This window comes from Pseudopipra pipra, chromosome 1 (genome assembly GCF_036250125.1).
Source record: "Pseudopipra pipra isolate bDixPip1 chromosome 1, bDixPip1.hap1, whole genome shotgun sequence".
Classification (NCBI taxonomy): domain Eukaryota; kingdom Metazoa; phylum Chordata; class Aves; order Passeriformes; family Pipridae; genus Pseudopipra; species Pseudopipra pipra.
The window spans coordinates 18,826,728-18,852,444 of NC_087549.1; the positions used below are offsets into that span (position 1 = coordinate 18,826,728).

Below are 25,717 nucleotides of genomic sequence, written 5' to 3' on the forward strand. Positions count from 1 at the left end.
AGACAGCACATTTCACTATTTCTCAACAGACTTAACATGTAATATTACTTTTAATAGGCGTGATGACATAAGGGAGCACGAGCTAGCTGTAGCATTCACTTTCCAGGGTTATTCAGACTGGATGACACAAGGACTTGCTGGTACCATAAACATTCCCCACCCCTCCTCCATGGACTGCATGTAAGCCTGCAAAACAAGCTTGTAAGTGCTGCAGGGCCCTGGACGTGTGGTTTAGCACATGCATAGAGAAGTTTTTCCTGAATGAAATAGCTAAGAGGAGTAAGCCTCTAGTGGTGATATAAACAAGGATTTCAGGAGCAATTAATGATCTGCTTTCAACATGACTAGGTGGTACCCATGACCAAATGGTCTGGATGTGGAAGATGTCTTTCCATTTTGTAAACTGGTCTGAATCAGGACAACGGTGTCTCAGTCAACAAAGTAGCATCAGTGAGTAGTTAGCCTAGGTGATATTCTGTCCTGGTAAACGTTTGATATCCACAGAAGAGTTTTGACTGTTTAAATGCTTTTCCATTTGATTTTATAGCAAGATCCTTCTTCAAGTATCAACATTATTATCCCAAAGAAAAAAAATTAGGAACAATTGTGTGCAGCTTGCACAATCACACAAGTCTTTTGAAAGAGGTAATTAGATCTCCGAGGGCATATTGCCACGGCATATTGCAGATAGGGAAATCTTGCTAAATTTTGTGGTCTGCCATGCCTCTTGCATTTTACAAAGTCATTTGCATCATTTGAGAGTAAAAAACTCTTATAAATATTAAAAAGTAGAGCAGCTATGTTTGTTTCATAGCCAAGCAATAGTCCTTTCCTCCCCCAAAATCAATTTTTTGCTTTTCTTAACTAAAACTTTCATATAGTCAGATGTTAGTACCACTGCGTTCTCTGTCACTCCCCTTTAAATGAACTGCACTTTTAACACTTTTTTAGATTTAGTGTCAAAACAGAATCTTGAAGAAGTGGCAATGGAAGCATAACCATGTTGCCCAGTCAGCCCTGCTGTGAGTCAAAAGGCACTCCGTAAAAATTATTACATTGCATCTACATATATAATGCAGCATTGGATTTCTTTAACAGCAGGATCTTCAGACTGATCTGCAGTGTCTGTAAGATCCTTTTGTTTTCCAGAACTCATGATTCAAGAAGAAAATCCAAATATTAGTCTAAGGTTAAGTGCAAATAGATCCATAGGGCTGATTTCAAACCATTTTCAGATTACACTCTTCTTACTTTCTTTCATATTGAGAGATGTGCTATCTCACCCAAACTTACCTGAGATACTGCTCTTCATATTTACTCCCTGTTACAGGTAGTAATAATGTTGTTAGAAGGGAAGAAAAGGAGTGAATTTCAGTGAACAGCTATCAGTAAGTGAAATAAATTCTCCTTTCATCAGTTAGCACTTGAATGATACTGTGAAACACTACACTACTTACAGCAAAGTAGTATGTGATTGATTCTGTTGTACTTCAGTAACTTACATTCCTCAGAAGTCTTTTTTTCTCTTTCTTGGTTTTACTTATATAAAACACAGGAAAGGTTTTAACTAATGCCATTGTACATCTCTAAATTAAGCTTTCAGATGTTCAGTGGGCTGGTTCTGTAATGAAAGTGTGGTGGTTCACTCCATGAAAAGAGAACATTGCACAAGTGGAGACTGAGCTCTTGAAGTTCTAGTGAGAAAACTAATAACTGATCAAATCAAAACTGATTTCTCTAATAACTGATCAAACAAACAAGCAAGCAAGGGGACAGCAGAAAACTATAAGTGGGAAAGTGTTTTCATGTATGACGATAAACAAATTGTGGATTGCCTACTTGGAAATCTTATTCTTTGCATAACCACTAAACAAAATATTAAAAAGAAAGTTTACAAACAATCCCTTCAAAAAAATTACCTTTCAAAATACGGCTGTCAATTAAAACTGCATTATTAGAAAAAAGTAATACACTGCATGACTCACCCAGTTTTCTCAAGGAGACATGTTACCTCTCATGAACAAAGTACAGCTGTTTTCAGAGTTACAGTGTGAAATGCTTAATTTTTCCACCTCCCTTATTTTTGATATCTGTGTTAATAAGAACAGTCTCTTTTCCCATATAACCACTGTCTGAGATAATAACATTTTTACACAGCTGAAGATAGAGATATACTTAAAGTGCCTAAATCTGCATTGAGGAGACACCAAATTGTGTATTAGCTTAGTATCAAATAGCATCTTTAGAGGCTGCTTTTCTTAAATGCTTGGTCTCACTTGATTCCTTTTAATATGAAGGACTGTGTACTGGATCCTTCAGTGTGGATGTTGGGGGAATAAGCTAAGAACCATTCCACTCACAAGAAATTAAGTCCTGCAGCCTTTTCTTTTACTGTTAAGAAGGTTTGACAAAGAGTGTGAACATTTAAGGCTGTATATTCCATTACAACCCACAGCTAGTGTTCTGCAGGACAAGATTTACAAGCAAAGAAAGCAGTTATTTACCACACCTGATATGATTTTCTGAAGAAAGGGCATGAAGTATCATGGCATGATTTTCCAAAGAAAGGACACAGTACCATGATTCACATATCCTGAATGAATTCCTTATATGTACAGGAACAAATCTTGCATTGCTGACCTCTAAGAAGATACAATCTCTGATGCTGGCTTTACAAATCACATCCTGGAAACTTCTCCAAAGGGCAGTCTCATGGAGGCATATTGCTTCAGTACAGAAGTACTTCATGGTATAACAGCTTAAATTCAAGGCACAGGGACATAATGAATGGGCATGGTCAAAAATGAAAAAGATGCTCTGGGCCAATTCCTTCTGGCTGCTTGGGTCACACTCTTACTCAGCTTTGTTTCTGGGTCAAGAGGGGGTTGGTTAAAGAGCACAGAGAAAGATTTTTGGAAAGCACATGACATTTTACAGCAGAATTTCTGTGGTGCTACTGCAAGTAGCACTTTGCTTCCCTTACTCCATGCCAAGATCTTATTTCCAAATGTTAACAAACTGGCTAGTACCCTGGGCAGAAGAGGGTTAATCAAGAGAAAACTGAAAGGGGAACTTTCTCTACTTCTTAATTGTTTTCAGAACTAACCTAGCATGCAGTAGAAGTAAAGAAAGCATTTGACCAAGATTTCTTCATGCCAGACACACCTTTTCTTGCCTCCTCACAGAATACAAAATGTGTGTCTCCCTGAGGACATTCTTCGGAGTTTTGAGAGGTAACGTTTTGACAGTGGAAAACTACAAGTCTAAATATAGTACATTTTGTCAAACTTAGTTTAAAAGAATGTTCCAATAGATATCTGTTCAAAAATGCACCTTGCTATTGGTTCCTATGCAAAGCCTTGTATTATTGGGGGTTCTGCAAGCCAATAATACCAGTATGTAGTCATAGAAGTGACTGTTTTGGCAAATATTCAGGTCACACAATGGACTTTTGGTTCCCATTCATATTTGTCATAGTCTGGAGTGCAGGAGGTCTTACTGTTTTGTTTCTTTCTTTTTATTTACTCACTGGTTCCTCTTCTCTGGCACATAAGAAACTGTGTCCTTAAAAGGCACAAAAAGTACAGTTAGCTACTTTATTTCCAGAGCATTTCTTTCCATGATGGATTCTAACCCACAGCTCACAAATTTCCATTTATATGGAAGGAAGAAAACCTAGCAGTGAGCAGGCAAAAAGAAGGAGACTATAACAAGTCTTTGAGACATGGAAATTCAGTATCTGAAAATGCACACAGAATTGAAATCACAAATATCAGAGATAGAGTTTTAATGGAAAAAAAAAGTAGAACTAGTAAAAAGACCACCTTCTCTAGCAGTCTATGCTTCCATCATTAGAGTTCCCTCGTTATATCTAAAATTGCATGATACCACACACTTCATACACAATACTGTCAGAGGGTAGTGGAGGCATGGGCACAATTACTGGAAGAGAAGGGAAGAAGCATATCCATGCAATTTTTATTGCTCTCCTTGAAGGATTTTCTTAGTGCAAGTGGAGGATTCACGGATGGCACTTCATTCTCTCACCCACTTCTGTTTTTGATGGAACCCCTAAACAGGAGAAGGTGACCTCCAGGAAGCAGCTTGCAGAAAGTAACAAGCAGGTCAGGATCTCCTCACAAATAACATAACCTCTGTGGAAAGCCTAAGAAGTGTGATTCTTCACACTTTACTGAAGCTTTAAGTCCAACCTTTCACTTCTCTGTGACCACATGCATATATTTTGCCTCCTCTGAGTACCTAAAAAATACTTTATTTTTCCCCTCTCTGTTTTCTGATTGACTTCTAAAGCTACGTATTCCTTTCAGTAGGTTTTTGCTCACATTGTATAAACAGCTCTTCAGGCACTGCTCTGATACAGTACATGCCTGCTGGAATGAGAATGAGAGAATGACAAGAAAACAAAAATTATGAAGACACAAGGAAAAATAGAGAAGAAATCTCAGCAGTGATGAGACAAAACATGGTGCAATTTGCAGCACCTTAAGTTAGAAGATAAGATTTTAGATTTTAAAAATGCTTTGAAGCAGAAATTATGTCTTCTGCACACTCTTTGACGTCAGCACTTCTTTCTACTACCTTTCTTTGCAGCAGTGAAACTGTGTTGGAAGATACTGCTCCAATTTCCATGTAGGAAACATAATGTGGTGGGGGATACCCTTCTCCCACCCTCCACTAGCACTTGTAAATAGCAGGTGAAAACCCAGCAGGACACAGAAATGGAGCTTTTTCTTTCAGCTCTCCTCCCCCCCTGCTCCCAACCCAAGAAATATTTAGAACCACCCCCCCCGACCTGGTCCTTGGCACCAGACTATCATCTTCCTGCTGAGGAAGCACAAACATTTCAGTGTTCCCATTCCTCTCTGGGAAATCCTGCGCTGGCACTGTGACAGGCTGACTTGTGGACAGACAAGACCTCTGTGGACAGACTCATAGCTTCTATTGACATGGGTTATGAGACACTGATGCCACACATGGCAACAACAATAGCACAACCTGAAAATAAATACCCACACGCTCGCACAGAACTTAGTACATAATGTACATGAGCAAAGCTACAAGTCATTCCATGGCTCAGGCTCTTCTCAGTGCCAACTGTGAAGACATTTATATTTAGCAAGGATCATCCTCAATTTTTAGTCTATCTTTTATCATCAAACTTAAACTGACTGCAGTGCCTTTTCCTGGGGAACTCTTCAACAGTACAGCTGTGGAGGATGGGACAGGATTGGAAAAGATTGCTTACATAAATTTCTCCAGTATCGAGAAACATATATGATAATTCCTGTGAAAGAAGAAGTGAAGAACTGCAAAGGATTCTGGGTGTTCTAGATATTTTTCCTCTGAGTAATTTCCACATATGGTAATCTTTCCTTGGAGCCACATTGGAGGCAGTACTTGCTCTGAACTCAAAATCAGGAAACCCTCAGGAAGAACTGTCCACAATTTTGTATTTCCAAGCAGCTCACCCATGCAGGTCCCCCTTTGTAACTGATCTTCCAGAGGATTTTTTTTAATACATAAAATGTTCATTTCTTTATTGAATGAAAAATCACTCTCTCTAAAAATGCTGAACACATATTATAGCCTTCAGAAGAGATATTCCTTCATCCCCTCAGAAATGGATTGGCAAAGAGAAGAGTCTCCAGAATGCAAGGCTAGGAAAAACAGTGGCCAGTAGCCATGCTGAGACATGTCTGGAGAAGTCGTCTGTCACATCAAACCCCAGCTGGTGCACAGATGCTGCCCCTATCCAGCTGTGCAGGGTGGGGATGACACAAACACAGCTACAAGCTTCTTTTAGCTAGTAGCATGAAATCTGAAGTAATTTCTTAGAAATCTTTAGGACTCTAAGCTACTGCATGGGGATTGCCAGTTCATGGCTTTAAGAAAGCCTACATGAGCTGTCTGTCCCAAAACCATGGAATCATGGGATCATAGTATGGTTTAGTTTGAAAAACACCTTTAAGATATCCAGTCCAACCATTAACCCAGCACTGCCAAGTCCACCACTAAACCATGTCCCTAAGTGCCACATGTGCACATCTAAATATCTCCAGGGATGATGACTCCACCACTTCCCTGGGCAGCCTGTTCCAATGCTTGACAACCCTTTTGATGAATAAAGTTTTCCTAATATCCAATTTAAAACTCCCCTGGTGCAATTTGAGGCCATTTTCTCTTTTCATGTCACTTGTTACTTGGAAGAAGAGACCAACCCCCACCTGCCTACATCCTCCTTTCAGGTAGTTGTAGAGAGTGATAAGGTCTCCCCTGAGCCTCCTTTTCTCCAGGCTAAACAACTCAAGTCCCTCCGTGATTCCTCATGAGACTTGTGCTCCTTCATGTCCCACACTGTATCCTCTCTTCTGCGTTGTGTTTCCAGCAGACATCTGGTAAGCTGAAGTCCCCCACAACAACAAGGGTTAGTGAATATGAGACTACTCCCAGCTGCTTATAGAATATTTTGTCTGGGTTGGGAGGTCTATAACAGACTCCCACCATGATACCTGACTTCTTGGCTTTTCCCCTGATCCTTACTTAGAAACGCTCAACCCTGTTGTAATAATCATTAAGCTCCAGACAATCAAAACACTCCCTACAGGGCCACCCCACCACCTCCCCTTCCTTGCCTATCCCTTCTGAGAAGTTTGTAGCCATTCGTTGCAGCATTCCAGTTGTGTGACTCATCCTACCACATTTCATGTGGCATGAATGAGGGTAAAACATGAAGGCAGTTTGTATGTAAAACAGCATTGTACACACAAAAAAGCCCCAACCCACCATGAGGAGGATCACCAAACAGACTGGGAAAGATTCAAGGCCTGGCGGGACATATATGGAGCCTGAAAAGACTATAAATCCACAGACTTTTGTGTTAATCCCCAGTTTTATACCATATTATAATGTACCCCCATGTTATTCCCTATGGTTCATATTGTTCAGGGCTTGTTCAGACATTCCCTCAGTTATTTCCCGCCAGAAGTTGTTTACTCCTTTGTTCTCCCCTGGTTTTCCCGCTCATCTCTCACTGACTGGCTGATGAGTGCCACAGTGCAGAGTGAGCTCCCATTGGTCCTTTCCCCTGGATACTCCAAAGTTCCACCCATCTTTCCCCTGTCTCCCAATCCTGTTTCACCCTGGGTTGTCAATCCCATGCTCCACCCCGGTTATCAGACCCCCCTTACCCATACCCTATATAAGTCCCTGTTTCCCCCAATAAAGTGGCATTGCACCCCTGACCTTCAACTGAGTCTGAACCCTTTTGTGTGGTGCCACGTCCCTATTCCTTTTAGCCTCGGGCCGTGGCACCACCACACCTTGTAAAGCAGAAATCATATATTTGTTCTCCGCTTGGCTTTAAGGTAGAAATCACTTATGCAAGTGTAAGTGCATTCTAAGGACATAATGTTCTCATTCACTACGCTTCTGAAAGAGTGCTCTGTCATTTCCTTCGTAAAGGCTGCAGATTCCTGCCAAACTGACAGGCAGGAGCTGAAGTTCATCTCTGACTCAACTTGGATGCACCAGTCTGAACCCTAAAAATTCTGGTTTCAGTTTGTTCCTGTAAAACTCTTGGTCCACCATAGGCAGATCCTTCAGGAAAGACATTGCACTGAGAATGTCAGAGTCTTCCAAGTTGTATCTCCTGACAATTACCACTCTGCATAAAGAAACTGTAATCCCAAGTGATACCTGCTATGTTCTTCCAAAAATTTTGTGAGTAAGTAAAGACTTAAACTGTCAAAAGGGCTTTTGACCAGAGTAGTGATTTCTCCCTGCTCTTCTCCAGCCCCTTTTACCTTCCAGACAGAGAGAGAGAGTTTTCAATAGTTTGAATTTGCAGGTGATCCTTTTGATGTTACTTCTTTTAAATTTTTGCACTATGCCTATATGCCTACAGAGGGGGCATATTTGCCAATAGTTGAAAAATGACATTTGAGGCACTGTGGAAACTGTCCATAGCTTCTCTTCATTTAGAGCTTTTAAAATCTTAGCTAAACTGCTTTACCAGTTTACCAGAAAAATACCTCATAAAATGAGTTCTCAGGAAGGATATTTAAGAGAATGTAGTTGCTTTCTCTATGACAATTTTTTCCCTTAAAATCGTGATTATGTCATAGAAATAGAGGATAAAGGTTATGCAGAACTACGTAAGGAAAGCACGTTTAAAAACAGGAAATGTGGTCCTCTCTATCAATTATGATCTTAAATAAAAGCAATAAGCAACATTTTTGATAATTTTTCAACCCCTGAATTTAAATTATGTTGAAGGAGAAGACTGCATTCATTTTAAATGACTTCTTTTTGTTAGAGATGATCTAAAGATATCTGAATCCTTCTCCTATAATGCACAACGCAGTGAAACAGAACCTATACTCAAGCAGTAAGAGAAGCCTGACTGCAATGCTGGCGTAAATCTGGTGCTGATGGTGACTTCTGAGTAGTCTGGATGAAAGCTGTAAGTTTTGACTGAAAATTTTCTGTGGGCACAATATTGATGCTAAAAGGAATGCCCATCAGGACAAAGTCAGTTTAAGCAAAGCATATTTTAAATTCACAAGCTGGTCAGGCATTGGATCCATATGAAAATACAAGCCAAAAACTGCAGGCAGTGGAAGGAACTGCATGAGAATCCCTCAGCACTAAGGTGAGCACTAGTTTGCTATCAGCCTCAGCCCCAGAGTTTCCTCTTTAGACTTTTGCCAATACACAGATTTTGCACATGATCTTGGTCTGTGTATTGCAAATCTACATTTCAGCTTCACAGATGGTAGGCTTGGTCTTCTGGATGAAAGTATTACAACTTGTCTTGGAAATTTTAGATCTGGGCTTGCTTTCAAGAGAATTTCAAGTGTATGTTCCAGCAAATGCATCAATTTCATTAGCGAGCCAAGCCTGCAATATTAAAACTCAACTCCAGTCTTCATTCTGTGGCAGAATGTGGCACTGTTGACATTCTGATCAAATCCAAATGTCCTAGGTTTGTGAAATACAAACCATAATAATAGAGACTTGTAATAATAAATCTACATAGAGGTAAGGAATTCAAAGCCACAAATACAACTTTTCTGGTTATGTATTAAAATTAAACTACATTTTATGGGGACATTATATGCTTGCAGCTATTTGTGATGTTACCAGTAGCAATGTAATCCTTAATTCATATTTACAAAACTGACATCCTCATTCCTGGTGATTCAGTAGGTCGCAAAAGTGTTTTTTAAAAAAAGCTATTTCAATAAAGCCTAAGATATATTTGAATTCTTTGAAGGTAAATTGAATAATTCTTCAGTGAAAATGTACTAGCTTGACATGGAGAGGAATGAGAAAAAGAAAATTCTAATTACAACTTTATGTTAGAACACTGGACCTGCCTGAACGTATAAAATAAAGTTATTTCTCTTGCTCTTGCTGTCTTATTAAGGAAAAGAGTTTCAAGGTAATAATTCCATACAGTTAATGTTTCACATTTGAAAATGCTCTCATTGCAAACAGTTCTTTCTAATAGACATCATTAAGCTCACACTTTGATCTGCTGCCAGATGCCTTCAATGAAGGGGGTTAGACCTTTAAAAGTTTCCCCTCCAACCCAAACTACTCTATGGTTCTATAATTCTAAGACAATCTGTCACAGACTATCCTAGACTGGAAATGTCCAGTAAATACAACGTATACAGACATCACAATAACTTTAAAGCAATATTGCACATACTGGAATGGAGCAAAATAGTGAAACATACAAAGTACATTTAAGTTGTTTAGGGAACAAAATAAACATTTCCTCCTTGGGAATGGAGGAAAAAGATTGAAGAGAAATGTTACTTACATTACTGCTTGTAATAAAAAAACTCAAATAATCAATTTGACAATAGAATTCAGTATTGCCTCCTTTTGTCAAGATCATCTTTGCCATTTTAGGTATCACTTATAACAATAGTTATTGTGAGGTTATTATACACTCATATATATTCATATTTTAATCTTTTTTCTCCATAGCAGATTGTTTAAAATTATAATAATAAAATATTTTGAGAACTAAACTGTTTTGCTAAACTTGTAATATATGGCATTGCAGAAATAATTGTTTCCACTTCTCACTTTTTCTTTATGCATTTTTTTTCACTCATAGCTGCACAGATTTATATAGCAGTTAAATTCTCTATATAAAACTCTGAAATACCAGAGTTATTCCTGAAACAGTTTGGTGCAGTCCCAAAGCAACCTATGGTTATCATAATTACTTTTACAGAAATTAAGTGTGTGTTAGACACTTTACAAAAATAGGACTGAATTCTAAATCACATCTACGGTCAGTTGAATCTCTACTATTCTAAGGCTGGTTCATCAAGAGCCCCGGTGTATAGCAATCAAACTGCTAGTCTGAAGTATGCCTGCTGAGAATGTCCCTAAAATGCCAGCCACCATCTGGGAACAGCTAAAGCACAGCAGGTACTGCTCTGATCCTTTCTGTTCCTCCAGTTTTCTTCATGGGAAAAAAAAAAACAAAACCAAACCAAACCAAACAACACCAACAAAACTAACTCAATGATATTATTTAATTTATAAGTATCTGTCCTTCGCATTTTTTCTGGCTTTATAAACTGTCTTTTGTTACTTTGTCTGCAAGTTATCCCCAGCTTTCCCATTCTGACCTCTTTCATGTCTACATCTTTACCCAAATGCCCAGACTCTGGGCATTCACAGGATGCATAAGCCTGGGTGCACTCAAAAGTGCTAGAAGAAAGCCCTAACAGGCATAAGGGGGTCACGAAGACCTCAGGACTACTGATCCCCTGCAGCACTCAAGGATACTCAGTGGCAACTTGGGATAAAAAATTTTCGTGGGAGTGCCTTAGGTCATTCCCATGTAGTGACCCACAAAGTACCATAACCCACCCTGCGCTCTCAGGGCTCACAGACTTTTATGCGTAGGAGGGTTCTTGGAAAAAAAAAAAATGAAATAGCCTAAACTTTTCACTTTGAGTCAGTTTTGGCTCAGTTAGTTTTTCACCGTATGCAGCACAGACAACTAAAGAGTTTCCTCAGTTAGCTTCCTCAGACTATCTCAAAACCAGCCCTAGCAGGGCCTGGTTTTGAGCTGGGGCAGATGCTCTGCACTGGACACACACGCCTGGCAAGTCTGGGGTTGGGGGCCATACAACAGGCCCATCAGAGGGCTTATCTTATTTCTTTTCTTCCCCTCCCTACAGTCTTCATTTGAAGGTGGATGGAAAAATACAGAGTATAGTTTTCTTTGAATGGCTCTATTGATACTCAGAGGAGCAAATGTTGCTGCCAGAACCATGTGGTTTCTTTGAGGGAAAGGTGGGCGTTCTGTAGAGGACAAGAGGCTGATCTTGATAGTGGTGATGAATCATAAACAAAGCAGGGAATGGCACATAAAGTGGGCTTGAAAACAAGAAAATGTTTCCTTTACTGCAAGACTCACCAAGTGGGCTCAAGGCACTTGAACAAGAGATCTCTAACACGTCTTCAGAACACACGGCCTGAACAAGGGAATGGTTGGTCGAATGTGAGATTTATAGGAACCTTGTTTTTTGTGAAGTGTATTTGCAAAATTCACCCTAAATTGTAACACATTAACATATAGTTCTGCTTCATCTCAGAAACACCATTATCGAAAAAGGCAAGGCATATCCAGCAAAGTCAAAAAAAAACCCAAATACTAAAAAAAGAGGGAATAGTCTTGCTTTGCAACTCTGCTCTGTTGCAAACATCTGCAAACATCACATGCTTTGGAGTTTGAAAGTATTGATTGACAACTATATCAGAACTAATCAATCTAGCACATTTAAATTGAGTTCTTTTGCAGGTTCATACTGTATTTATTCAAGTTTTGATATTCTTATCTTCATTCTTGTCACCTGGTTTTCATGTCTTATAAAGATAGGAAGTAACAGCAACAACTTTGACAAGAAACTAAGTCTACCACAAACATGTATTTCCTGGTTGCATGCACTGTGCAGAGGAGCCTGTTCTCCCCAAATATAGGTGCCTATGGAATTGAAACCATAGAAGTCAACCTTCGCTTCATGCAAGGAATGTAATTTTGCAAAAAAATGCAATATCCTTTAGTTTGTTCACATTTCAGAAAATCTTCTACAGTCAGTGGAGTTTTAATATCCCAGCACATCAGTCTGCAGGGAACTCCAAGCATATGGGCCATGGGCTGAAGCAAAATCCTGCTAAAGCTGAAGCAGTGTCATGTTCTGAACCATTGCAATGACATGAACGAGGAGAGATGGTAAATTATCCACACAAAAGAATGCAACCCAATCTAACATTCATTCCCTCTTCTTACAGCTGAGTAATTTCCACAAGCACCACACAATAGCTCTGGTTGCTCCAGCCATAGGCAGGACATCCTGCCCACATCTTCTTGCACCAGATACATCAGTGAGTTAACTGCTATTTCAATAACATTCACTTTAACAAACCTCTGAGAATTACTAATCAGAAAAATAGCTTTTCATTTTCACAGTGAGGTAAAAGTTCCATCTTTTATTTAATCATACAACCTAAATAAATTCACCAGAACACTTTTACATAAGGCTATGAATGCACATACACAGTTCTGCAACTAAAATAACTGACTTGACTTTGTATTACCCCTGTTGAAGTTAGTGAGACATTTATCATTTCAAAGAAAAATAAAAAGCACTTTTCTGATATAAGAAATTTAAATTACTGGGGTTTTTATTTTTAAGAATTAGAATTTCCACTTAACAGCAAAGTTAGAGTTCCTTTCTGCAAGAATCAAGGTAAAAATAAATTTTCTTCTACATACACACAGTTATTGGTAAAGAATTTATTTTGTATCTTTGAAATACAACAAATGCTGAGCCAGACGAAAAATAAAAAGAAAACAGAGAACTGAGTTATCAGTATTAAACTGATGTCCTGTTTTCTTTAGCAGTCAAAATTCTGCAATAATAAATCCATCACAATGTTGCTTGATCTTTAACAGACCATTAAAATTGTTGTCAGAAGACTTGCTGACTCTGGCAGGACAGGCTGCAAACTGCAGAACTATGTTGAATGACTTCCCAGTTTTTTAAGGATAAAGTATGTTCAGGCACATTTTGTAGAACACTAAAATTGACTTAATGTATAAAAGTAGTCGTAAAGCATAGTCCAACTTTTTAATGAGATATGTAACATTATCTTCCTTCAGACAAAAAGGTCCTTGATTTTAAAGACAGCCACTACCTTGCAATTTTACAGAAGAGAAACATGCAGCTTTCCTGCCCACTTATAACTGAATGATAATTGACATGCAAATCTCTGAAATTTTCCATACAATTCTTTTTTAAAGTTCAAATAAATCAAATTATCTTTTTTTAAAAAAAGATCTTTGCACCCTACAGTGTAAAACTACCACAAAGCATTGTGTTGTCCTGCTTCTTTCTTCCTTTGGAGAGAAACAAAAAGGTTGTTCCTCTGAGTCCAGCTTGACGTAGTAAACCTCTTATTTCTGTTAGGAGCCTTTCAGTGAAGCAGTTTCCTTGTAATCATGGCTGTGCTGCCAACACATGGCAGCTGCAGGCAAAGCATGAAGAGCTACCACTGAAGCACTAGATGCCTCCAGCTGGCCCATCCTTCCCCTGGACATAGGGAAGGGACTAGCCACCAGTCTAGGGCACCCAGATACACATTGGAGGGGATGGGTATTAGTAGCAGAGATGAAAAAGCCCTTTTGGAGGATAAGGTTCCAAGGGAAGGGGGGAGACACAACATGAGTTCTGGCCTGTGCCTTGCTCACTATAACACAGGTAAATACTACTTGCACAGTCACCTACTTGCATACTGACAAAATCTGTATTGAATTATGCTCAGATTCTTGCACAGTTGATCTGAACTAATTTTTGCCATAAGCATGTCTTTGCCTTGATTCTGCACTGACTTTGCTTTCTGGAGGCAAGCAGATAACACCAGAACACACTCGTTCCTAATGAGGATTTACCAGCTTATACAGCACCAGAAGCAGAGAGTAGAGGCTGGAAAAAATGTAGTCATACAGAAAATTGGAAGAAATTTATGTGATAATTAAATCATAAAATCACAGTATATCCCGAGTTGGAAGGGACCCACAAGGATCATCTTAGCTCTGCACAGGACATCCCCAAGATGTGCCTAAAAGCACTGTCCAAATGTTTCTTGGACTCTGTCAGTCTTGGTGCTGTGACCTGGGCAGCTTGTTCCAGTGCCCAACCATCCTTTGGGTGAAAAACCTTTTCCTGCTCTAACCTAAACCTCCCCTGACTCAGCTCCATGCCATTTCCATGAGTCCTGTCACTGGTCATGAGAGTGAAGTATTGGTACTTGCCCCTCCACTTCCCCTTGTGAGGATGTTGAAGACCGCAATGAAGACCCTCAGACTCCTCTTCTCTAGGCTGAATAAGCCAGTGAACACAGAAGCTCCTCATAAGGCTTCCCCTCCAGACCCTTTGCCATCCTCTGGCTCTCCTTTGAATGCTCTCTAATAGCTTAATATCTTCTTTATACTGTAGTGCCCAAAACTGCACACAATATTCAAGGCGAGGCTGCCCCAGTGCAGAGCAGAGCGGGACAATCCCCTCCCACGACCAACTGGTGATGCTTTGCCTGATGCCTTCAGGACACAGGTGTCCCTCCAGGCTGCCAGGGCACTGCTGACTCATGTTCACCTTGCCATCGACCAGGACCCCCAGGTCCTTTTCCGTGACACTGCTTTCCAGCATCTCATTCCCCGATCTGTCCGTACATCCAGGGTTGCCCCATCCCAGGTGCAGAATCCGGCACTTCCCCTTGTTGAACTTCATATAGTTTGTGATTGTTCATCTCTCTTATTTGTCGAGGTCTCTCTGCAAAGAATCTTATTGAATCCTTAAGTGTTCAGCTCTTTTTTCATCAGAACCAATCTTACCTGAAGGCACTTCATATCCTTTTTCTGGTAAATTGCCTTGCCTTCAGGTACCTGTTTATTTCCAGAGTGAAAAATGTGGTTACTTCTTCTAAACATTTATTCTCTGTACCTTTCACAAAATACTATTTTTCAGTTTGTTTTTTTTTTTGCATGGATTTTGAAGATAAAAGTTAAAAATATAAATACCAACATATATATATACACACACGTAAATATATGTCTCTCCAGTACAGTACATTCTAAATGACTAATGTGGAGGGACATGATTGTCCTAAGATAACAATGTCTCTAATGAAGTACAGCAAAGAAGTACACTAACAATCACCAGACAAGTCAGGAAGTGGCATCAGGAATAACCTGGCAAGACATAAGAGAAAGAAGCATGCTATGAGGGGGCACAGTTCAAATCCTAGGAATGGGAAAGTCATATTCTTATTCAGCATTTATGTGCCTTCGGGATTTAACCACAGTGCATATGAGTACTACTGCTGTTGCTACAGCAATTTAGAATAAGTAAGAAATCACAACAGTCTAATCTAAATTAGGCAAACATCAATTATTAACAAATACAACGGGATAATGGAAAAATTAATTGTAAAAAGAGCTGGTGTCAACTACATGGGCAGAAATCTGCCCCTGTTGGTGTCTTGCAATAGGGAACAGCTGCAGTGGATGGCAACTAGCACCTCATAAGCAGAAACCCTGATGGTGTCACCTGCTCTGAGTGCTTTCTTATGCCTCAGGAGACACACTGCTGCTGCTAGTTAAAGTTGTACATAAGAGAAAGCAAAAGGATCAAAGGCGGAATTCTCACAGCAAGAAACAGTGACTGAGTGGAGAGGTTGCCTGCATGCAGGGCCACCAGCGAGGCTGTGAGGATCCCCATCCACACCTCCTGGAGCTGCCCCACCACCACATCCCCAAAGGGAAACAGCAGTGATTGAAGCTATGAGCACTTCAATAGGCATATGAGGTGAGGAAGGGGTCATGATCTCTGTGGCTGAAGCCTCTGAAGAAAAGGGACCTACCCAACAACTAGCAGGTAACGGTGAAGCAGAGGAGGTTTCAAAGAGATATTGAGGTAGTCTTTTGCAATATATCTACATTATTTGAGAGATAGAGAAGATATATATGCTACCTGCTAGGACTCCACCTAATTGCCAACTATATCTACAGCTGATTTGCTGCAGAAGTATCTACAACCTGGAGTCTGAGGAGGGAGACAAGATCAGCAGTACACACTAACTTAGACTTGCCCAAATTTCTTTTAATTAAACACTACTGAAATTTTACAGAAGTATTGCTAATGCCTCCACCTATGTCACTGATGGGGAATTTCAAATTCATTCACCTCTGCTTTTTAGAATCAGTAACTAAAATCAGTATACCCATGAAAGTGGGGGGTTGAGTGACTCAGGATATTCATGCTTATTTTCCAAAGGACCTCTGTGGAGAAGGAAGTTTACCTCTAAGATACAGCAACCACAGTATTTTGTTTAAACTCACTGATTGACATTGAACTTCCTTCTACCACTCACACTTCACTTCCCTAAAGTTAAATCTGTGATAAAGACAACCCTTATGACACACTGAATGATATCTTACAAGCAATGATCAACTTAAGCCACAATCAAGAGCCACATTTAATCCTCTACATTCTCTCCCATAGAGAAAGCCACCTGGCAGGCAGGCCCTGGTAGAGAGGCAAGCTGTAGCAGACTGACCTGAGAAGGGACAAGGACCAGACACGAGACTGCCACAAGTATAGTGCAGGCACAAAGGAAAATTCAGGGCGATCACCTTTCCTGCCTTTGAGTTGGTGGCCACAACATATCTGAGAGACGAAATGTGCCCCTGAGCATCAAGCCCATCTTGGGGTACAGGTAAAGGAGGGCCAAAGGGCAATGGTGAGAAGAGACAAGAGCAAGACCTTGCTTGAGGGAGATGCTCTTGGGGCCACCTCTGAAAAAAGACAGATGGAGTATGTGAGCATGAAGAAAGGTAAAAAGTGCAAAAAGGTCTCCTTTGAGGAATACCCTGGTTTACATGAGTATTTGGTGTCTATATTTTTAAGAGGATGTATTACAAAAACATTTTATTCAATTAATTGAACTGAGACAAAAAACCCTCTGAGAATTTACAAGGTAGACTTGCAGTCAGAGTTACAGGATTTCTTGTATCAGTCTCAAGTTGTAAAGTTTGTACAGTGGAGCCACCGCATTTTTCCTTTAATTGCAACTGTTTGAAGGGTTGTCCAAATTTGCAATTTGATTGCTTGTATTAGGATTGTTTTCCCATTTTGCAGCATAAAACGGACACTCTGTCCACCTCTTACCTCCATAAAATGAAAATGCAAGCAGAGAAGCAAGGCAGAAATGGCTTTTGTAGGCTCACTCAGTGCACAATACACTGTAGAGTTATCCAATTCACTCTCTGTTTTGTAAAATGCTGAAATTATTTGTGTTAAAGGCTGGGGTTGAGCAGGAAGGGGAAGGATTGAGTTTGCACAGTGAGAAATTGTTCAGTATTAATAAAACTTCCAACTTAATGTAAACCAATTTTATTTACCCTGAAAATCAGTCTTGCATTATGCAGGAAAAAAACAAGAATTTTATTTTGTTGCTGCAGCCAATGAAAATACTGAAATCTGCTTAAAGTCAGCTCTCTAATAGTACTAATCCATCAGGAAAACACAGTTCCATAATTAAAAAGAAATAATTTCTCCTGTTTTCTACCTTTTTATAGGAAAGACCCAATTGATGGAAAATAATTAACAGTAGTGCTTTCTAGCCAAGAAGCTCCTCCCAGGGAGCCACAGTCTGGGAGGCAGCAGGGGCAGTCCCACGTCAGGTGGAAACCCTCGCTGCTGGTTTCCATGTGTTTCAGGGGAACAGGTTTGGCTCTTTCTAAGTACGAAGTGAAGGACAGGCTCCTCTCACCTTTCATCTGGATGGTGACCACAGGAGGAAAATCCCTACGTTCTCTCTGCACCGACAACACATCAGGTCTTCCAGTACAAAATATGGAGGAAAATTTTGTGCATTCACATAAATGGGTTGTCACTGGTATGCACTCTCTGCTTGTTGTATTAAAATTTCAGGGTGGATCAGCATCCGAGTATAATGAATACAGTGAAAGGTCAGTTGCTTAATTGAACCAAATCTATGACACAAACAGTCTTATTCCTGGATGCAAGTAAGGAATAAAAAAAATAAGATCTTCAACAAGTAAACAATCCAAACACTGGTTTAGCTCATGAAATCAAGGCTAGAGATCTTTTTCCATATGAAATGTATTATTTCTCTTTGACCACCTAAGGGTAAGTCACACCAGCTGTAAGCAAACCCAGACACATGAAGTGAACAACTAAACAAGACCCAGTTCTGCTCTTTTCCCCCCTGCATTTTCATTCCTCCTTGCAGAAGTTCATTATTCCAACATCAATGCAAATACAGTGAGTTAACTTCAAGCACTGGGATGGTCATATAAAGACCTTTCTGCATCTTAGAAAAGGGTTTCAGGTCAGTAGATTCTCAGTTTCTGGAGCAGGGACTTTCAGACCCTCGGAGATCACAGCAGTGCAGGAAACCTCCTGAGGCTGCAATCACCCAAGACTCAGAGTCAAGAGCCCTCCGGATGTCTGCACTGCCCCTTCAACCTGGTCTGACGTGGCACACACATATGCATTCATATGCAAAGATACACTTTGGATGCAAATATACTCTTTTGGCCAAACTGGTTGTAAGACAGACTCATGACAGAAACAGATTCAGCAAGAAGGACTCTCTGTCCCAAATTAACTGTCAACAAATACAGGTGCAGAAGATTTCAATTAGTAGTTTATTAAGAAACACTTCATTAAAGAGAGAAAGGAAAAGAGGAAGAACAAAGCAGACTTATCTCCTGAATCATGAAAGGAACAAATCTACAAATGCTGACAAATTTCTTCTGATAAATCTTTAGTAAACAGCTGCTGTCTCATTAAAAAAAAAAAAAAACCAAAACAACAACAACAAAAAACAACCAAAACCCCCCCCCCAAAAAAAAACCAGAACCAAAAACCAGCAAACAGCCCCCCAAAATATACGTTCTGCTTAGTAATAAATGTGTCTTATCTGCCAAGACTTTGATGAGGGCAGAAAACTGTTCTCTTCAGATTTTACCAAGGTTATTTATCTAGATATCTATCATCATTTCTTTGAAGTTCCTGTGAAAAAGATCCTAAAAGGTCCTAAAAGGATATCATCTATATTTTACCATTAGTGACTACAGAGAATTAGTGTCTTGTTCTTGATCTCACCCTAATCAGTGGCATTACTCGTTCACTTTGATAGGCACATGATAAACTCGGAAGTTGAAGTCTTAATTTCCTAAAATCAACAGATTTTTTTCTATCGATTTTACTGGATTCAGGATTTCAACCTGAAGCTTTGAAGGGAACAGAAATTATTCTCTCCTTTACAGAGGCCTAACACAGTGTCTGTGTGCCCTAAATCCCTCTTAAATATGGTCTGAGGGCTCTGGTAATGTATAGCACTTGCATCTCTCACCTCAATAATGGCAATGTTGTCCCCAAAAAGTAATAGAGCATATCTGGCATGTTTTATTATACTTTTTGGTCATATATTAAAGTGTAGGAGTCTATAAAAAGAAATACAAGTCTGCTGGTTTTTGCCTTTTTTTTCTTTTTCAAACAAGATTGCATACCCTGTATGTTTACCCAGTTAGCAGTCCACACACATATTTAGCCCTGTGGTGAATGGCAAAATCTGTTTCCTACTTACACTCCAATATCATTTACAGACATTATGGTATCAGTTACATGGATTACACATGTGCTACCCTGTTTTCCTTGTTTATAGCCTCAGGAGGAAAGTTTTTCTTCTGTTCAGGAAAAAAAAATGCAGGAAAATATTCCTTCTATAATGCCAGTTGTCTAGACTGTATGCATTATAAATAGACCAAAACATTCTCTTCCATATATATTTGCGATTATCATTTGATTAGGTAGGAAGAACCCCAGAGATTTAGTGTTTTTATATTATATATTCAAATTATATCTTGTACACTTCAAAGTCAGTCTAAATCAAAATGCAAGAAGTGTTAATGGACTCACTGGCCAACACTTAAATGCTGCATATATCTTATTTGCACAACTCCAACCTCCTGGAATGAGCTGATTGGTTCCCCTTTTACAAGTGTTTCCTGTTTGCTAGGTTAGCATTTTTTCCCAAACAAAAATCACCTATCTTCAGAGAGTCTTCTCTAGTCTAATTTAGTTTAGGAGAGGCCTCTAGAAGTCACCCCAAAACATCCACTGCTCTCTCTTCATCCAGCAATCCAGTCACCTTGACAGAGGATGCATTCAGTCTTTCAGACACTGTTTGCTCTTGGTAAATCCATGCTGGGTGTACCCTGCCATACATTAGCATTTGTGGGCCTGACTGCTCTAGATCCTCCTTCCTGAAGATGGGTGTAACATTTGTTTATTTCCAGTCCTCAGGAAAGTCCCTGATCCACATGACCTTTCAAAGAGACAGTGAGAGGCCTTGCAGCTGGTCAACTCCTCAGCACCTTCGGATGTATCATGGATTCATGTAAACCCTGGTACAATCTGCATATTTAATAAAGGAACAGTCTTTATGATTTTGACCTTACAGAATGGATATTTAAAACATAACTTTGTGTGTTTACAAAAAACCCACAAAGAATCAAAAGAATTGCAAAAGAAAACAACAGAAAGAACAGAAAACATAGCACACAACTCTTCCATCCTTAAAAAAGGTAATAAGCAAATTTCCTTATTAAGGAATCACATTCAATTGCAAATAAACTTCTTGTGGTAATAGATGTCACAATACTAGTGTTGCATTCACCTAGTCCAAGTACATGGGACATCCAGTCAATGGTATTGCAATAACTCTTAACCCATGTACTTTAACTATATAAATGGGAAGTCCTTTATCTTATGTATAAAATACTGCAAAGAGCAATGCAGAATCTTTCAGTCAACTTCATGCCCATAGACACCCATTCCTCTGAAGCATGGCACCAGGCTTGATTTCAAAGCATCCTTACTCGTACCAGTGAAAGGACAGAGCCTGAATGAGGGACACTTGCATTGTTGGGGAAGACCCAGATGTCAGTTCTGGTGCAAACCAGCCACAGACTCAGTGTTGCTCATGAATCAGTTCATGTCTCTCCCCAGCCCAGGGGTGGCACAGATGCAGGATCACACAGGTTAACTGAAAAGATATTGAACCTGCTGGTTGGATAGACTACGTGGACATGAAGATATCTTAAGGAGAGATGGTGTCAATGGCTCCCATCAATCAAGACTTTGATCTCTAGACAATATTAGATCTTGTCTCTAGGGAATGACAGTTCATAAACTTAATGGCTATGCTAACAGCCTTCATTCAGACTATGGAAAGCCACAGCTGAATACTTATAGACTGAGATAATAAGACAATAGAAGCTACTGCCCTAGGCAATCCTGCACATGATAAAACCTAAGTACTTTTAATATCTGCATCTAAGTTATTTGAAAAAAAATCTTTAATATGTTCTCCATTTATCCAGGGAGAATAGAAGTCAGCATATCCATTAGCTTCCACTACATCTGAGATTGCCTGAAACATATCCACAGATGAGCCAGCATAGCTCATTAACTCAAGGGCATTGCTACTTCTGTTGCTTCCAGGATCTGTGGACAATCTGACCACTTGTGTTACCCAGAGCAAGCATCCTGCACAATCAAGGCAGCTCTCAGGCACACTAGGCACTGAGCAACATGGACATACAAATGGCTCTGCATAGTCTGCTAAGTGGGATTTTCTCAGGTCTCCTAGGCCTCGCAGAATCACTGTTTTGCACCAGTTTTCTCAGTGGCTTCATCAGCTCTCTATCAGCTGGGTCAGAGCCAGGTGAGTGCATCTCTGTTCAAGCTAATGAAGTCTTCCAGAAATGGGAGCACTGAAAAGTAAAGTGAAGAGATGCTGAATGGCTTTGTGAGAGCCAGGCTGTCCTTGACATGGATGACAGGCAGATCCTGCTGCATCCTAAGCAGCTCCATTCAATGCTGTTCTCATGCATTTGCATCATATGTCCCATTCAGGCCTTCCCTTATCCTCTTGTCACAGATCTCTCCCTTCCCCCCCCATTACCCTGGGAGATAAAATCAGGCTGTTGAAGACAAATCCTCAAGCAGCCACTTTGCCAGAGAGCCAGAACAGGCTGCATGGTTTTTTTTGGGGCCAAGTTATTTTTTTTCCGTGTTCTTTCAGAGCCTGCTACTTTTGACAATATTATTTCCTTAAAAAATCCTATACTTACTTTCATATGTAGTAGTAAAATACTCACTAATGCCCAAAAGCTCAAAATCAACCAAGTCTACAGATGCAAGAGAAGACATATCAACTAATGACAATTAAAAAAACCCCACACAACAACCTAACAAAAAAAATAAATTGGGAGAACTCAAATGAACTCAGTTTTTTTTTCTGATTTTCTCTAATATTTTTTCCTCTGTTAAAAATTAACCCCCCTCAACTCCTGGTTCTACATAGTGAAACTATGATATTCTAAAGCCATATAAATATCATCAGTAACTAATGTTAAAAAATACTACTATTGTATACACATTTTTAAAAGAAAAATGGCAATGACAAGTTATTTACTATGTTTCTGGAAGCCTAAGGCATAGATTTATTTAAAATACACTGTAGTATGATTGCTTCCTCAGAATTATTATACAGTTAACATCTCATATAAAATTGAATGATTAACATGGTAAAACAAACTTACTTAGCAAAAGAAAAGCTCTGTCACAACATTGTATTTTAGGCACAACACTGTATTTATAAACTCTCCCCAAAACATACTGGAACTGCCAAATCTATGCTTGACACACAATTCATACAGCCCTGCTAAGAAATGAGTGAAACCAGGCAGTGCTAGGGATGTAGGCGTGCAAATGCCATCTGAAGACATCTTTGTGGAAAAGTGCCAGTTTGGTTGTGTAACTGGAGGCCCAGAACTCACATCAAGGAACAATTATATTCCCTACTACTGTGTCAATGATCTGATTATTTAATCTAGTTGATAGATGTCTTTAGCAATTTTTATTAGCAAATTTGCTCCATTGTATTTGCAGGTATGACATTAATGCTTTTTGGGGGCTGTGCCATGTCAAAAGAGCAAGATTTGTGCCTGACCTATGTCTGAGAAAGTCATTCACATCATCTGTCAAGAAGAAAGCTTGCTGAGCACATTGTGCCCTTTAAAATGCTATTCCAGGAAGAATCAGTCACCACATAAGTTGTTTCCACAATTCACTACAGCAACTGCCTGTCCTACATGAACTCCATAGGCTAACAGGAATGATCTCATTTGGAGCACAAAAATAAAAGAGAAAGTAGGACTAAAATATCCAGCAAGGAATCACTCACAAAACAAACATTAATTGTGTTAATTTTAAAGGTTAAAAATATTTTCAGGCAGCGTGACAGGGTTCTGTGCACTTTTGCAGCTAGTCAGAATCTTTGTGGTTGCTGTAAAGACATACATAACTAACATTTTCTTTTACTTCAAATCACCTTTCCATTATTCAGCTCTACTTGTATGCTTAGAGACTGCAGATCCCTCCTCACCTCATTTCTACTCATTTTGTATCACATAAATTTCCAATCTGTTGTGTCTGCAGATCTTGTAGCCATTTAAATATATATCTGAGCCCTAAAGGCCTAGCTGTGTGTGCTAAGGGCAGAATAAAGCTACAGCAAAATATGCTGGGTGCTGAGAAGAGGCTTTATCTAGGGAACATGCAAATGTCCCAGACTTTGGGACTGACTGCTGTAAAGACTTTGAGGCAGAGCACACAGCTCCCTCCCTCTGCTCCCCAGGAGCCAGCAGCATGCTCTGTACAAGCCTGGATGGCACTTGTTCCAGCTTCATCCAAGTAGGATAGTTCTGGGCCAGAAAAGAAAGGAAGGTGCTCAGCAACCTTCTCTCTCATATAACCAGTCTGAGGCTGGAAGCAGTTTGTCCCTGAATCCCTACACACATTCATAAATGATGCATCACTTATGAATTAACACACCATGCAGTCACTTTCTCTTTAACCGTACAATAAGTGAATATTTAGGAAAAGGAAACAAAAAAGCATATTCTGTTGACTTTTTGCCTGGTTTCAAGGTGCCTATATGCTCCAAGTTTGGGTCATTAGGGCTGATAGCCCTCCAAGGTACAGGCACAGTTAGGCAATCTTCAGACTGAGCTGTAGGTTTTGCTGGCATGAGTAAACAAAATGCATCCTTGTGCCCCACTCAGCTGGTTTTGTAGTCATTCTCCATGACTTGCAATGTAAAGGCAACGATGGTATATTAGACTGGAGCACTGCAGACTGGCGACACTTCTTTATTGGCATTACAGACAGACCCCATTACCACAGCCTGAGCGTATCCTCAGTGCCTTCTTACCAAGTAGGTTAAACACCAGTAAGGAGAGACCACTTCATGGGTGAGAGACTAATGTTTACTTTATGATTCGCCACCTTTCAGTCTCTGTGCTATGGCTCCTACTACAGCAGCCCATTAGTATTAATTGGTATAGTCTTTTATGAGGCACTTGACCAGTAGAAGCCATTCCCATATCACCAGTTCATTCCAGAGGCACAGATCCCACACAGAGCCACCAGCCTAAATTAGTTCTGGGCATAAACTACCGCATAAAACATAAAACACTAAAACCAAATTTTTAAATACTCTTCTGTGAAGTACAAAAACATTAGATAAATAATAAACACACTGTAAGAAATCATGAACATCTACAACTTCAGGACACCAAAAACATCAGCTAAAGCTCATCTCATGGCTCACAGACCAACTAAAGATCTTAGCTTGTTAAAAAAAAAAAAAAAAAAAGATGATGAAAATGAGGTTCAGAGACTTTTGATATATCCAGCAGCAACTCCCTCCACATCATCAAACTCCATGTTTTAAGCAGGTAAATGGACTAAATCTGTTCTGTTTATTAAATATACATTTTAAAATATCAGTAAATCAAAATGAGCAAAATTATATCCTAAAAACCTGTAACTACCTGTTACAACTCATTCTTCTTAGTCCTGAATACTGTGTATTACCTTAAAGTTGCTGCCTTCTGACTCTCATGTGCCAATAATAGAAGAAATATCTTCTGTCTTGAATACGCCAATTAGGCCACCCTCAATTAACTACTTTTAATTCCCCAGTACTTTTGCTGTTCTTCTAGTACTGCTCCATGGAAGGACGTCCTTAAACACACTTCCAAATCTGCACTAAGCTGCTGCTGAAGTCTCTTGCTGTACTGCCTACAGCAATGTCAAGAGCAGCAAGAGGAGCTGTGCTTGCTGCTTGCCTCACAAGCAGGCAGATTTGGTAAATTCATCTGCTGTGGGAAAGCTTTGTGCAGAGAGGCTAAGGGTGATGTGGGAGCAAATGAGACAGTTCTGCACAGGATCCTCTTGGCTCAGTTTATCACTTTATATACAAATCCAGGTGTCTACAGGCGGGGCAGGTGCCATCAGAACAGGCTCCTGGGCTGGTGCTTGCTCCCACTGGGCCAGTTCCAGCACAAGCAGGGACATGCTCACCTTTTCCTCTGTGCTGCTTATCCCCATGCCTTCCTCAGCAGCCTCTCAGACTGGAAATGAGAGGCTGAAGCAGGGACTACATAGGTCTCTGGTCCTGTTTGTAACGCACCAAGCACCAGAGGTTCACTAATGGG

General features: G+C 39.8%; 1 protein-coding gene across 2 annotated transcripts in view; it reads right to left on the bottom strand.

The window, feature by feature from the left end:
• OXR1 (oxidation resistance 1) overlaps window positions 1-25,717 on the bottom strand; it is a 263,034-nt gene that overhangs the window by 89,451 nt on the left and 147,866 nt on the right. The window lies entirely within an intron of this gene.